General features: G+C 46.1%; 1 non-coding gene across 1 annotated transcript; it reads right to left on the bottom strand.

Moving 5' to 3' along the window:
• Window positions 1–2577: 2577 nt before the first annotated feature.
• On the bottom strand, window positions 2578–2774 carry LOC139280378 (U2 spliceosomal RNA). Its single transcript, XR_011596660.1, has one exon. It is a non-coding gene; the product is annotated as a U2 spliceosomal RNA (small nuclear RNA).
• Window positions 2775–14292: the final 11518 nt, after the last annotated feature.

Here is a 14292-nt window from a genome sequence, read left to right as displayed (position 1 = left end):
AGCTAGATGGGGAAGAGAGCGCTGCCAAACGAAGGGCAATCCTCCTCACAGTCTGTGGGCACCAACGTATGGCCTCATGAAGAATCTGCTCATGTCAGCGAAACCCACGGAGAAATCGTATGATGATTTGTGCACACTGGTCCGAGAGCATTTGAACCCGAAGGAAAGCGTTCTGATGGCGAGGTACCAGTTCTACACCTACAAAAGGTCTGAAGGCCAGGAAGTGGCGAGTTATGTCGCCGAGCTAAGACGCCTTGCAGGACATTGCGAATTTGAAGGACATTTGGAGCACATGCTCAGAGACTTTTTCATACTTGGCATTGGCCACGAAACCATACTTCGCAAACTTTTGACTGTAGGGACCCCAACCTTGAGTAAGGCCATAGCGATAGCCCAGGCGTTCGTTGCCACCAGTGACAACATGACGCAAATCTCAGCACACAAGTGCTGCTACAAGTACTGTGAACAAAGTGATGTTGTTTTCGAATCGTAACGTACAGGGCAGGTCACACATACCTGCAGCTACACGTCCTCAGATGTCTCAGAGTCCACCATCAAGGGTGATGAATGCAAGGCCATTAACACCTTGTTGGCGCTGCGGGGGTGATCACTGTTTCCATTCATGCCGATTCAAAGGGTATGTTTGCAAGGGCCGTGGAACAATGCGACACTTCCAATGAGTGTGCAGGTGAGCTGGAAAGCCTGTTAAACCTGCAAACCACCATGTTGCAGAGGAGGACAGATCCATGGAGGATCATGACGAACCAGAGCCTCAGACCGAGGAGGCAGAGGTACATGGGGTGCACACATTCACCACGAATTGTCCCTTGATAATGCTGAATGTTGAACTAAATGGACTCCCGGTGTCAATGGAGCTGGACATGGGCTCGAGCCAGTCTATCATGGGCAAAAAGACTTTCGAAAGGTTGTGATGCAACAAGGCCTCAAGGCCAGTCTTAACTCCAGTTCACACGAAACTAAGAACTTACATGAAAGAACTGATTCCTGTAATCGGCAGTGCTACCGTAAAGGTCTCCTACGATGGAGCGGTGCACAAGCTACCACTCTGGGTGGTACCGAGCGATGGTCCCACACTGCTCGGCAGGAGCTAGCTGGGAAAGATACGCTGGAACTGGGACGACATCCGAGCGCTAACACCCACTGATGACACTTCGTGTGCCCAAGTCTTAAACAAATTTCCTTCGCTGTTCGAACCAGGCATCGGGAAATTCCAAGGAACAAAAGTGCAGATCCACCTAATTCCGGGGGCGCGACCTATCCATCACAAGGTGAGAGCAGTACCATACATGATGAGAGAAAGGATAGAGATCGAGTTAGACCGACTGCAAAGAGAGGGCATCATTTCCCCGATCAAGTTCAACGAGTGGGCCAGTCCTATCATCCCAGTCCTCAAGGGAGACGGCACCATCAGAATCTGTGGCGATTACAAAGTAACTGTCAATCGTTTCTCCCTGCAGGACCAATACCCACTACCAAAGGCTGACGACCTCTTTGCAACACTGGCGGGAGGAAAGACGTTCACGAAGCTAGATCTGACTTCAGCCTACATGACGCAGGAACTGGAGGAATCATCGAAGGCCCTCACTTGCATCAACATGCACAAAGACCTTTTTGTTTATAACAGATGCCCGCTTGGAATCCGATCGGCGATGGCGATATTCCAGAGAAACATGGAAAGCTTACTGAAGTCGGTCCTGCACACCGTGGTCTTCCAGAATGACATCTTGGTCACAGGTCGGAACACAGTCGAGCATCTGCAGAACCTGGAGGAGGTTCTTAGTCGACTAATCCGCGTGGGGCTCAGGTTAAAATGCTCAAAATGCGTTTTCCTGGTGCCTGAAGTGGAGTTCCTGGGAAGGAGGATTGGTGGCGGACGGCATCAGGCCTACCCAATGTGAAGTCGGAGGCAATCGAGAACGCACCGAGGCCACAGAACGTGATGGAGCTGCAATCGTTTCTGGAACTCTTGAACTACTTTGGTAACTTCTTATCGGGTCTCAGCACACTGTTAGAACCATTGCATGTCTCACTATGAAAAGGGGATGAATAGGTTTTGGGCAAAAGCCAAGAAAATGCCTTTGTAAAAGCGAGAAAATTGTTATGCTCAAATAAATTGCTTGTGTTGTATGATCCATGTAAGCGTTTGGTACTAGCGTCGTCATATGGTGTCGGGTGTGTCTTGTAACAAGCTAATGATTTCGGGACACTGCAACCGGTTGCTTATGCATCCAGGAGTCTGTCTAAGGCTGAGAGAGCCTACAGCATGATTGAGAAAGAAGCGTTAGCGTGTGTCTATGGGATAAAGAAAAGTTTGGGCTAAAATTTGAATTGGAAACTGACCATAAGCCACTTATATACGTGTTCTCCGAGAGTAAAGGGATAAATACCAATGAATCAGCCCGCATCCAGAGATGGGTGCTCACATTTTTTATTTTTTTTATTTATTCGTTGCCAATCTTTCCAATTCTTTGTCAGATCACAAACACCAGAGGTCACCTTGGGCCCATTCAAGGATCACTCTGCGCCAATGTTTTTGCTCTTAGCCAAAAGGCCTAGAGCCACTGCACGTTCCTGGAAGTACTGCAATACCAGGTTCGTGCCATGAAGGTGGATGTGTGCCCCCCACCCACCTCCTATTTCCAAAAAGTATAGGAGAACCACCTTCCTGATCCAGGGAGAACCACTTTCTGGTCATGGTTACTCCCCTGTCAGGTCAGTTATGCATGATCTTAGCCAAAAGGCCGAGAAGTGCTCATGAGGGTGGAAATGGTGCAGCCTGCAGATCTAGCCATGGTTATGGGAGCATTATGTGAGCAATCACCCGTCACTGCCCGGCAGATCAAAACCTGGACAAGCCAGGACCCCATATTATCTCTAGTCAAAAGCTGTGAGATTCACGGGAGCCGGTCCAGTGTCCCAGTGGAAATGCAGGAAGAGATAAAGTCGTTCCAGCGGCGCAAAGATGAAATGTCTATACAGGCAGGCTGCTTTCTGTGGGGCAATCGAGTAGTGGTCCCCAAGAAGAGCAAAGGCACCTTCATCAATGACCTCCACAGTACTCACCCAGGCATCGTAATGATGAAGGCGATAGCCAGATCCCACGTGTGGTAGCCAGGTATCGATGCGGACTTAGAGTCCTGCGTCCACAGATGTAATACATGCTTGCAGTTAAGCAATGTACCCAGGGAGGCGCCGCTAAGTTTATGGTCTTGGCCCTCCAAAATGTGGTCTAGGGTACACGTCGACTATGCAGGCCCGATTTGGGGTAAAATGTTCCTTGTGGTTGTCGACGCGTACTCCCAGTGGATTGAATGTGAGATAATGTCGGCTAGCACATCCGCTGCCACTACTGAAAGCCTGCAGGCCATGTTTGCCACACACGGCCTACCCGATGTCCTGGTGAGCGACAACGGGCCATGTTTTACCAGTGCTGAGTTCAAAGAATTCATGACCCGTAACAGGATCAAACATGTCACATCTGCCCCGTTTAAACCAGCATCCAATGGTCAGGCAGAGAGAGCAGTGCAAACCATCAAGCAGGGCTTGAAGAGGGTAACTAAAAGCTCACTGCCGACTCGCCTATCCCGAGTCCTACTTAGCTACCGCACGAGACCACACTCACTCAGTGGGATCCCACCTGCTGAACTGCTCATGAAAAGAGCACTTAAGACAAGGCTCTCGTTAGTTCACCCTGATCTACATGAACAGGTAGAGAGCAGGCGGCTTCAACAAAGTGCATACCATGATAGTGCAAATGTGTCACGCGAGATTGAAATCAATGATCCCGTATTTGTACTAAATTATGGACAAGGTCCGAAGTGGCTTCCCGGCACATTCGTGGCCAAAGAGGGGAGCAGGGTGTTTCGGGTCAAACTTTCAAATGGACTCATTCACCGGAAACAATTGGACCAAATCAAACTCAGATTCACGGACTATCCTGAGCAACCCACCTTGGACCCTACTTTTTTTTGATTCCCCCAACATACACACCAGTGGCAACCGAACCCATCATCCACAGCAGCCCAGCAGGGCCCAACACACCAGGCAGCCCAGCAAGGCCAGCTGCACAGCAGCCTAGCGAGGGCCCAACAAATGCTTCAATAACACCAGCTTTCACACCGAGACGATCAACCAGGGCAAGAAGGGCCCCAGATCGACTCACATTGTAGTTACACTATTGACTTTGACGGGGGGATCCCATAATCCCTTGGGAGCACAGGTATTTAAAGAGGCTTCACAAGTTGGGGAGGCACTCTGGAGACCTACAATAAAAGACTACGGTCACACTTTACTTTGAGCTCACAGTGTTCAGTCTGACTCTTTCTCTATACACAACACTGATGCCCTGTGTCCTATGGAGCATCTGGTAATTGCGGAGAAGGGTGGTGGAGTTGGTGATGCTGGTGTGCCTGGAGATGTTGGTGTTGGGGTTGATCGTGATGGGATTCTGAGGACCAAGGTGGGATTTGTTCAAGGGCACCGACGTTGATGGAATAGATGGCAGTTGAAGTTGAGATGACAGAAGCGATCTGTCAGTGGTGAGAAAGGTTGCTCCAAGGAGGTGACAGTGGATGGAGAATTCACTGCAAACACTTCCAACTTGCATTCAATTCAACTCAAAAGTGTCTTCCAAATCCCGAAGGCTTCAGCTTCTGACACTGGAAAGTGAACAGCTGTGAAATGGTAGCTTTTATACCACTTCTGCAGCTGTCAGCTAGTCAAATCAATGGATAATCATTGAGTGCCCGACACACTTACCTGACGTGTTCCCTGAGGGTGAGAACCTCATTAAAAACTTGGAAGAATGGTAAGTACCTGGTAAAATGATTTTTAAATACCTTTAAAGTACCTCTTAATGATATTAATTGGCTGGCCCACAGCTTGGAGTCGGGTCTGTGAACCGCAGCCAGACCCTGCACTTTGGAACGGACAAGGAGGCGGGTTCAGAGCGGGATCCCGCCCTGCTATCAATCACGGTCATTTTGACAGAAGGTCCGCCTTCAAACCCGCACATGCAGGGCTGCTGAGATTCCAGCCTTGGTGTCAGAAACCGCTCAGGAATCATCCTAAACTTGTACAATTGGAATTTCCATTGGGATTCTCCTGATCTACTGCCGTAACTTTGTTTAATGATTGGGGTAACCCTAAAGAAATGGCATTAATGGTTAAAGAATGGTCATTAGTGGGTTAGAATCATAGAATAGTACTGCACAGAAGGAGCCCATTCGGCCCAGCGAGTCTGCACTGGCTCTTTCGACGAGCAATCCAGTTAGGACCACTGCCTCACTCTTTCCCCAGATCCCTGCAATTTCTTCTCCATCAAGTATTTATCCAATTCCCTTCTGAAGGCTATTATTGAATCTGTATCCACCATCCTATCAGGCAATGCAGTCCCAATCCTAACCACTCGTTGCGTAAAATGGTTTTTCCTCATGTCGCCTCTGGTTCTTTTGCCAATTGCCTTAAATCTGTCCCCTCTGGTTATCGACCCTTCATGCCATTGGAAACAATTTCTCTCTTTATTTACACCATCGAAACGCTTTATGATTTTAAACACCTCTATCAACTCTCCTCTTAGCCTCCTCCTCCAAGGAAAACAATACCCAGCTTAAAATGAAAGAAAGACTTGCATTTATATAGCGCCTTTCATGATCACCGAATGTCCCAAAGCACTTTACAGCCAGTGAAGTACTGAAAGCAGTTTCTGACACTATATGAAGATAAATTTTTACTCACAGCCTGAAAGTGTGATAGAGGCAGAAACCCTCATAGCATGTAAAAAGTACTTGGATGTGCACTTGAAGTACCGTAACCTACAGGGCTACGGACCTAGAGCTGGAAAGTGGGATTAGGTTGGATAGCTCTGTGTCGGCCGGCGTGGACACGATGGGCCAAATGGCCTCCTGCTGAGCTGTACATTTCTGCGATTCTATGATTTTATGAAGAAAATTGCATGATAAAACCAAAGTCACAGTGATACTCAGTTTCTGACAGGTGTTGTCAGCAATATTCCCACTTACAATGAATTATTAGGATGCAGAAATGCCTCACGAGGAATAAAAGATGCAGCATTACTATCGGGCTGACTAAATCAATTATTATGAGACAATTCTCCTCAAAGTTTGAGCAGGAGATGGAGATCACATTGGCACAAACCAGAAAGCTTGCCAAGGCTCAGAAAACCAGGGAGATTCAATAAAAAAAGCAAAAACCAAGTCAAGGCTCAGGTCGGGGGAACTTGTTGGAGGCATTTATAAGATAACATGGATAAGTATATTCATATATTGATTCCTTTCTCCTGGAACTGTTTAATATTGTATACATTTATTTGATAAAAAGAATTCTGGTCTCTTGCGCATCCCCCATTTTAATTGCCCCACCATTGGCCGCCGTGCTTCCAGCTACCTAGGCCCTAAACTCTGAAATTCCCTTCCTAAACCTCTCCGCCTCTCTCTCCTCCTTTGAAACGTTCCTGAAAATCTATCTCTTTGACCAAGCATTTGGTCGCCTGTCCTAACATTATGCTGCATGCCCTATAGACTCACCCATCACCTCTGTGCTCGCTGACCTACATTGGCTCCTGGTTAAGCAACACCTCGATTTAAAAATTCTCATCCTTGTTTTCAAATCCTTCCCTATCTCTGTAACCTCCTCCAGCCCCATTACCCTCTGAGATGTCTGCGCTCCTCTAATTCTGCCCTCTTGAGCATCCCTGATTATAATCACTCAACCACTGGTGGCTGTGCCTTCTGTTGCCTAGGCCCCAATCTCTGGAATTCCCTCCCTAAACCTCTCCGCCTCTCTGCCTCTCTTTCCTCCTTCAAGATGCTCCTTAAAACCTACCTATTTGACCAAGCTTTTGGTTACCTGCCCTAATTTCTCTTTGTGCAGCTCGGTGTCATTTCTTACCTCATAATTCTCCTGCAAAGCACCTTGTGATGCATCACTATGTTAAAGGCGCTATATAAATACAAGTTGTTGTTGACATTTTCTACTCAAAACATACACAAGTGATGATAAACGTTCATACGGGTGATGGCACATCAAAACTTCTGAATTATTTAGCACTGATTGTTTTCAACATGCACTTCTAATGTTGTGATAAATCATTAATATAATCAGTAATATTCTAAGTAGATTGACTTAACAAAATGAGTGCCCTATCTCTGTAACCTTCTCCAGCCCTACAACCCTCAGAGATCTTTGCTCTCCTCCAATTCTGGTCACTTGAGCATCCCCCATTTTAATCACTCCACCATTGGCAGCCATGACTCCAGCTGCCTCGGCCCGAAGCTCTAGAAGTCCCTCCCTAAACCTCTCTGCCTCTCTACCTCGCTCTCCTCCTTTAAGACGCTCCTTAAAACCTACCTCTTTGAGCAATCTGCCCAAATATCTCCTTCTGTGGCTCGGTGTCAAATTCTGTTTGATAAACATTCCTGTGAAGCACCTTGGGACGTTTTACTATGTTAACACTCAACCTCATCCTGCTGTGCCATTCATCACACCCCCATCACTCTGCCTTCCGTACTCTACCCCTGCACATCTTTACTCACACCAACTTACCTTGCACCTCACTCATCCCTTTCTCTCGCTCCCTGTCTACATTATCAGTTCCCCATTTCACTAGTCACCCCTCACACTCACCCTCATCCTTATCCAATCACACCAACTATCAACACACAAGGATAGGCACTTGGGTCCTTTAGCCAATATTCATGTATAGTTGATGTGTTTGTCAAATATTGAAATCTTTATTTTCAGCATTTTGCTTTCTTTGACAGATTTGTGTGCACCTTTAGAAGTGGCTTAGTGAGTTGTAGTGAATGGTGAGACACAAGGATACCCCCCACAATGATCATGTGTGAAAGGAATGGGTTGGACATTGCAAGGTTGCTTTATGGTGCTGTGAAATACAGTGTGAAGTGAAATAAATGTGGCCATGGTGAGGCCATCACTGGCCTCTCAGGCAGTAATGGGGTCGGGTGCTGATGCCTTGTGTACTGTGCAGCATTAGGTGATTGCCGAGAAGGTTGGTGTTGTTGGTGGTAATGCTGGTGTGTTTAGTGATGTTGGTGTTGGGGCTGATCATAGTGGGATTCTGAGGACCAAGGTGAGATTTTTTCAACTGCACCGATGCTGCTGAAATAGATGGCAGGTGAGGTTGAGATGACAGAAGCGATCTGTCAATGGTGAGAGAGGTTGCTCCAAGGAGGTGACAGAGAATACAGTTCACTGCAAACACTTCCAAACTGCATACAGCTCAAAAGTCTCTTCCAAAACCTGAAGGCCTCGGCTTCTGACATGGGAAAATGAACAGCTGTGAAATGGTAGCTTTTATACCACTTCCGCAGGTGTCAACTAGCCAAATCAATAGAGAGTCACTGAGAACCCAACTCCACTTACCTGGCGTGTTCTCCGAGGCACGGCAAACCCATCAAAAGGCTGGCAAAATTGTAAGTGCCTGCTTTTAAGCCTCATAACTAGGATTTAAGTACCTTTTAATAATGTTAATTACCTGTCCCGCCACTTGCTGTCGGATCTGCAGCCCGCACACAGATCTGATAGGTCAGAAACTCACACGGAGGCAGGTCCATAGCGGGATCCCGCCCCACTGTCAATCAGGGCCATTTTGACAGCAGGTCCGACTCCAAACCCACACTCGCAGCGCTGGGAAGATTCTGGCCCAGGTGTGTAGAGGTACTGCCTAATTTCACCCCTGAAAGGGCTGGCTCTAATTTTTAGACAATGTTCCCGAGTCCTAGACTCCCCACATCCAAGGAGGATTGACATATTATGGCCAGAGCCTCCGCTATCACCACCAAAAAAACAGAAAATACTGGAATTACTCAGCAGGTCAGGCAGCATCTGTGGAGAGAAACAGAGTTAATGTTTCAAGTCGATAACCTTTCATAAGAACCCGTTACCTCCACTCTTACCTCCCTCAGCAACCTAGGATGCATCTAACCGCTCCTCTGACTGCCATTTACTGTTAATACGCCGATAGAAGTCTTTTCTACTTTGGTGGTGCATTCAACAGCCTCATGACCCTCTATGTAATAAAGTTTTCTCCCGTTTTCTATTAAAGTTAAAGCCAATGGAAAAGAAAATTGGGCGGAGTGTTAAACGGGCGACTGATTCACTTTTAACACTAACATCCTCGGTGATTTCAACCCCAACAGCTCCTCAAATTGCGCTATAATTGTTACCAGTTCTACCTGTGAATATCACAATTTACAAAGTACTGTACAAACATCATCATCATCATAGGCAGTCCCTCGGGGTCGAGGATGACTTGCTTCCACACTAAAAATGAGTACTCAGCTGACTGATGAACTCATTTTAAATGGTGGAAGTTGCCTGTGCGTGAATTCTTTTAACGTGGGGTGGCCATTGCACGGGCTTGATGGAGCAAAATCTTGGTCCAGTGGCAAAGGGGATCCAAGACAACTGGAGACCAGGCTCCGCCGCATGTGCCAATACATACACACAAACTCAAACATACTCCCACTGTCCTCCTTCCTCCTTTCCATAGGACCTCTCTCTACGTGGAATTCATGGTACACAATGTGAGCCTCACGACCTCACAGCCTCGCTATTGGCCCGTGCTGCGCCTTCCCTTGGTCTTATCCACGCTGCTCCACCTCTGGGCTCTGACCTCTCCACTCCTCCATGCCTCGTCCATCCTCTCCTCTCTGCGAAGGTTCACCAGACTGATTCCCGGGATGGCAGGACTGACATATGAGGAGAGACTGGATCGACTGGGCCTGTATTCACTGGAGTTTAGAAGGATGAGAAGGGATCTCATAGAAACATATAAAATTCTGACGGGACTGGACAGGTTAGATGCAGGAAGAATGTTCCCGATGTTAGGGAAGTCCAGAACCAGAGGACACAGTCTAAGGATAAGGGGTAAGCCATTTAGGACTGAGATGAGGAGAAACTTCTTCACTCAGAGAGTTGTTAACCTGTGGAATTCCCTACCGCAGAGAGTTGTTGATGCCAATTCATTGGATATATTCAAGAGGGAGCTAGATATGGCCCTTACAGCTAAAGGGATCAAGGGGTATGGAGAGAAAGCAGGAAAGGGGTACTGAGGTGAATGATCAGCCATGATCTTATTGAATGGTGGTGCAGGCTCGAAGGGCCGAATGGCCTACTCCTGCACCTATTTTCTATATTTCTATGTTTCTTCCGATCTCCGGACCTTGCTGGTCCTGACCTTCGGACCTTGCCGGTGCTGACCTCCAGACCTCACCCGTCCCGACCTCCGCTCCTCAAAAATAAAGTCTTACATTTTAAAAGGTACCAGGGGATGAGGGACTTCAGTTATGTGAATTGACTGGAGAAGCTGGTAACAGGGGAAGAGGTACTTCAGTTACATAGAGAGACTGGAGAAGCTCTCCTTAGAGCGGAGAAGGTTAAGAGGTGATCAAAATCATGAAGGGTTTTGATAGATCAAATAAGGAGAAATCGTTTCCAGTGGCAGAAGCGTCGGTAACCAGAGCACACAGATTTAAGATAATTGGCAAAAGAACCAGAGGAGAGTTTAATTTTTTCACAGCCAATTGTTGTGATCTGGAATGCACTGGCTTAAAGGGCGGTGGAAGCAGATTCGATAATAACTTTCGAAAGGAAATTGGATAAATAGTTGAAGGGAAAAAATCTACAGGGCTATGGGGAAAGTGGGACTAATTGGATAGTTCTATCAAAGAGCCGGCACTGGCACGATGTACTGTTTCATTCTGTGATTCTATGAATGATATAACCGGTTTGTCCTCAGTTTAATTAGAATCTGTCGGAAGAAATTTTGACAGATCAGAAAAGCCGGTGTTTGGCGTATGTGCATCGCGCCCCGTGAACCGGCTTTTGCGAGGCCTCGCTGGGTCCGTGCTACACTTCATACACACTCAGAGAGGCCACAATTTTCTGCCAATATTGCCTGCCCAATATTGTTTACCTCTGGATTTTAGAACCAAGTGGGCTTTGGATTGATTCTATGGAGCTATCACAGCCCTTCTGCTTTGCGTGTGGATATCAGCAATCGGCACTTACTTTTGTTTTTGATACGATTGCTTTAGAAACAAGCACATCGGTGTTTTTGAGTCTGATACTTGTTATTTATTGGACTCTAAATTAAGCCCGACAAAAATGGGATGTAAGAACCATCTTGAGATTGGCACAGCACTGTTAGTGATCGCAGCCAGAATTCACAGAACGGTCCAAACTCTCTTCAATCATCTGAGAAAGGAAAACAAAACAGCATTTTAGGATAAACTGTTCTTGCTGAAGTTAATAAACTGCTTTTGTAACACATTGAAAGGGTGGACACTTTAAAGTCCTTGTCATATTTAGCAGCTCCCTACGTAAAATGCCATCTGGCAAGGGACAGAGTCTCAAGACACCATTGCTCAAAACCCTTGTACAATAAGCAAGTGAAAGATAATGCTTGACAGGAAATCATCCTCATTTCTGTGAGAAACACAGTCAGGTCCCCTAGGAAAGGCCACAGCATGACAGGAAGAGATAAAGTTTGACTTAACGCTACAGGAATTTTTGCAAATCAATATCAACAAAAGCTGCTGCTGATGTAGGTTTCATGGTCCTGTGTGTGTTTTATATTCTACCCCAGGGTTTCCTAACTGAGAAACAGAAAGAAAAGAGGAAAACAAATGCGATTATTTATTGTTAACTTTCAAAAGCCTTTGAAATACTAAGCTGGAAAAACTGCCTCTTCCTGACCAGTCTCTTCCTTTTCCCAATGGCTTTTACAATTAATATACTATTGTATTGATTTTCCGGGGAGTTGATGGGCTCATTCAATACTGTCTTACTTACTTGTGGGCTTTGTGATAAAGGTAAATACTGTTTGATGAAACTGTAGTTGACGGGCTATGATACTCTAACTCAGCATTATATATCTTAGCTACCAGGTGGCAAATAAGTCAGTGTTCGACCCTGAGCTGAGCTTTCAACCCCATCGAGATCTTCTTAGGTCACTGAGATCACTTGCTTCCACATCCCCAACCTTGCCCCGCCTCCAACCTTACTAAAAACCCTTCTGCTGCAGAAATCCTAATAGGTGCCTACATTACTTCGGGATTTGATAGCAGATATTCCTCTTCTTTGGAAAATGTGGCAGAAAAATCCCATCGAAATTGGGGAAAACTTGCTTCCACTCTAAAAGTGAATTCTTAGGTAACTGTACCGTCCAATATGGGAATTACAGTCTCTGTCACAGGTGGGACAGACAGTGGTTGAAGGAAAGGGTGGGTGGGGAGTCTGGTTTGCCGCACGCTCCTTCCGCTGCCTGTGCTTGTTTTCTGCATGCTCTCGGCGACGAGACTCGAGGTGCTCAGCGCCCTCCCGGATGCTCTTCCTCCACTTAGGGCAGTCTTTGGCCAGGGACTCCCAGGTGTCGATAGGGATGTTGCACTTTATCAAAGGGGCTTTGAGGATGTACTTGAAATGTTTCCTCTGCCTAGCTGGGGCTCGCTTGCGTGTAGGAGTTTCAAGTAGAGCACTTGCTTTGGGAGTGTTGTGTCGGGCATGCGGACAATGTGGACTGCCCAACAGCGCTGATCGAGTCTGGTCAGTGCTTCGATGCAGAAAAATCCCACAGGCATAATGGAAAGCAGAAGAGATGAAATTCTGGCCCAACTTCTTTAACGGTCTTCTTGCTGGCCTTTCATTCTTCACCCTCAATAAACTCCAATATGGTCAAGACACTGCCACACCTATCCCATCCAGGTCTAAGTCCCACTCTCAAAGCACCCCCATTCCTCATTGATCTTTAAGTCAGTGTCTTCCACTCACCCATGATCAGCCCTCACGTCTGATGATGTTTCCTACTGCCAATTAGTAGCAATGATGCTAACTCGTCTGCTCTCGTGTCAGCTGTGGCTTAGTGGGTAGCACTCTCGTCTCTGAGTCAGAAGGTTGTGGAATTAATTGTCCGTTAAACTTGTTAAAGTTAAGTCTAGTAATTAATAGCTTAAGTACCCTTTTAATGACATGATAATTGTTAATGACTGCCAATCAATCTCTCTGTCGCAGAAAGTAAACAATTAGAAGTGTGGAATCCCATTCCTTCGTGTTGTGAATTGTTCTGGGTGATTTTAAAATACCAAATTTTGAATTTTATGTGTTTTTCTTACTTTTCCTTGCAGTCTCTTTTTTTTCTCTCACTCTCTCTCTTCATCCAATCTTTCTTTCCCTCCCTTTATTTCTCTTTCTGTATCTGATTTGACATTGAATTCACCTTCCTTCTCAATCGTACCTCTTTATTTCTCAAGCCTTTAATCTCATGGGTTAAGGAGACAGCCCTGATCCCCGCCATTCACCAAGGTCCCTGATGCCCCATTGCCCCTCATTGTGCCTTTGTCTGCTCGCACCTCCAGCAACATACAAGGTAAAAAACGTTAAACATGCACACACAAGTCTAATTGATGGGGAACGCCATGAGATGCCCCACTCCAGCAAAATCTGCCCCAATAGTCTCAGAAACCATTGTGATGTTCCACTTTATTTGCTACCATTTGAATTTCTATCTGCCGTATTCTGCATCTTGATAATCCCATGATGAATTTTAATAGCTTTGTACTGCCAATTTGCAATTACACGATATACTCTGTTGGAGACGTTATCATTAATGGTCATTAAAATTTAACAGCTCCTTTGAATTAAATCTTTTCTTTGTTGATTATTGGAAGGGCCGTGGCATTTTAAATTCCTGTTTACAAATCTATAGTAAGGTGATTCTCAAACTAAACCCTTCCCAAAAAAAACATTTCAGGAGTATTCAGCGGTCATTGCAATGGAAATTTATGGCCAGTTTTGGTCAGTGGAGGCTAGTGAAGTATGGATTGCTGATCACTGTTATTGTCTTTTATCGAGTGCAAAACTGCATATTTTGCTGAAATATTAACTGCCATGGCTTAGTGGGTAGCGCTCTCGCCTCTGAGTCAGAAGGTCATGGGTTCAAAGCCCACTTCACGGACTTGAGCACAAAAACCTAGGCTGACACTCCAGTGCAGTGCTGAGGGAGTGTTGGTGGTGCCGTCTTTCTCAGGTGACGTAAAAGATCCCATGGTACTATTTTGAAGAAGAGCAGGGGAGTTATCCCCAGTGTCTTGGCCAATATTTACCCCTCAATCAACATAACAAAAAAAACAGATTATCTGGTCATTATCACATTGCTGTTTGTGGGAGCTTGCTTGTGCGCAAATTGGCTGCCGCATTTCCCACATTACAACCGTGACTACACTCCAAAAG

Source organism: Pristiophorus japonicus, chromosome 14, assembly GCF_044704955.1.
Source record: "Pristiophorus japonicus isolate sPriJap1 chromosome 14, sPriJap1.hap1, whole genome shotgun sequence".
Classification (NCBI taxonomy): Eukaryota; Metazoa; Chordata; class Chondrichthyes; family Pristiophoridae; genus Pristiophorus; species Pristiophorus japonicus.
Note: the sequence above shows the minus strand (reverse complement) of the source record. Positions and strands in the feature narration are given on the sequence as shown.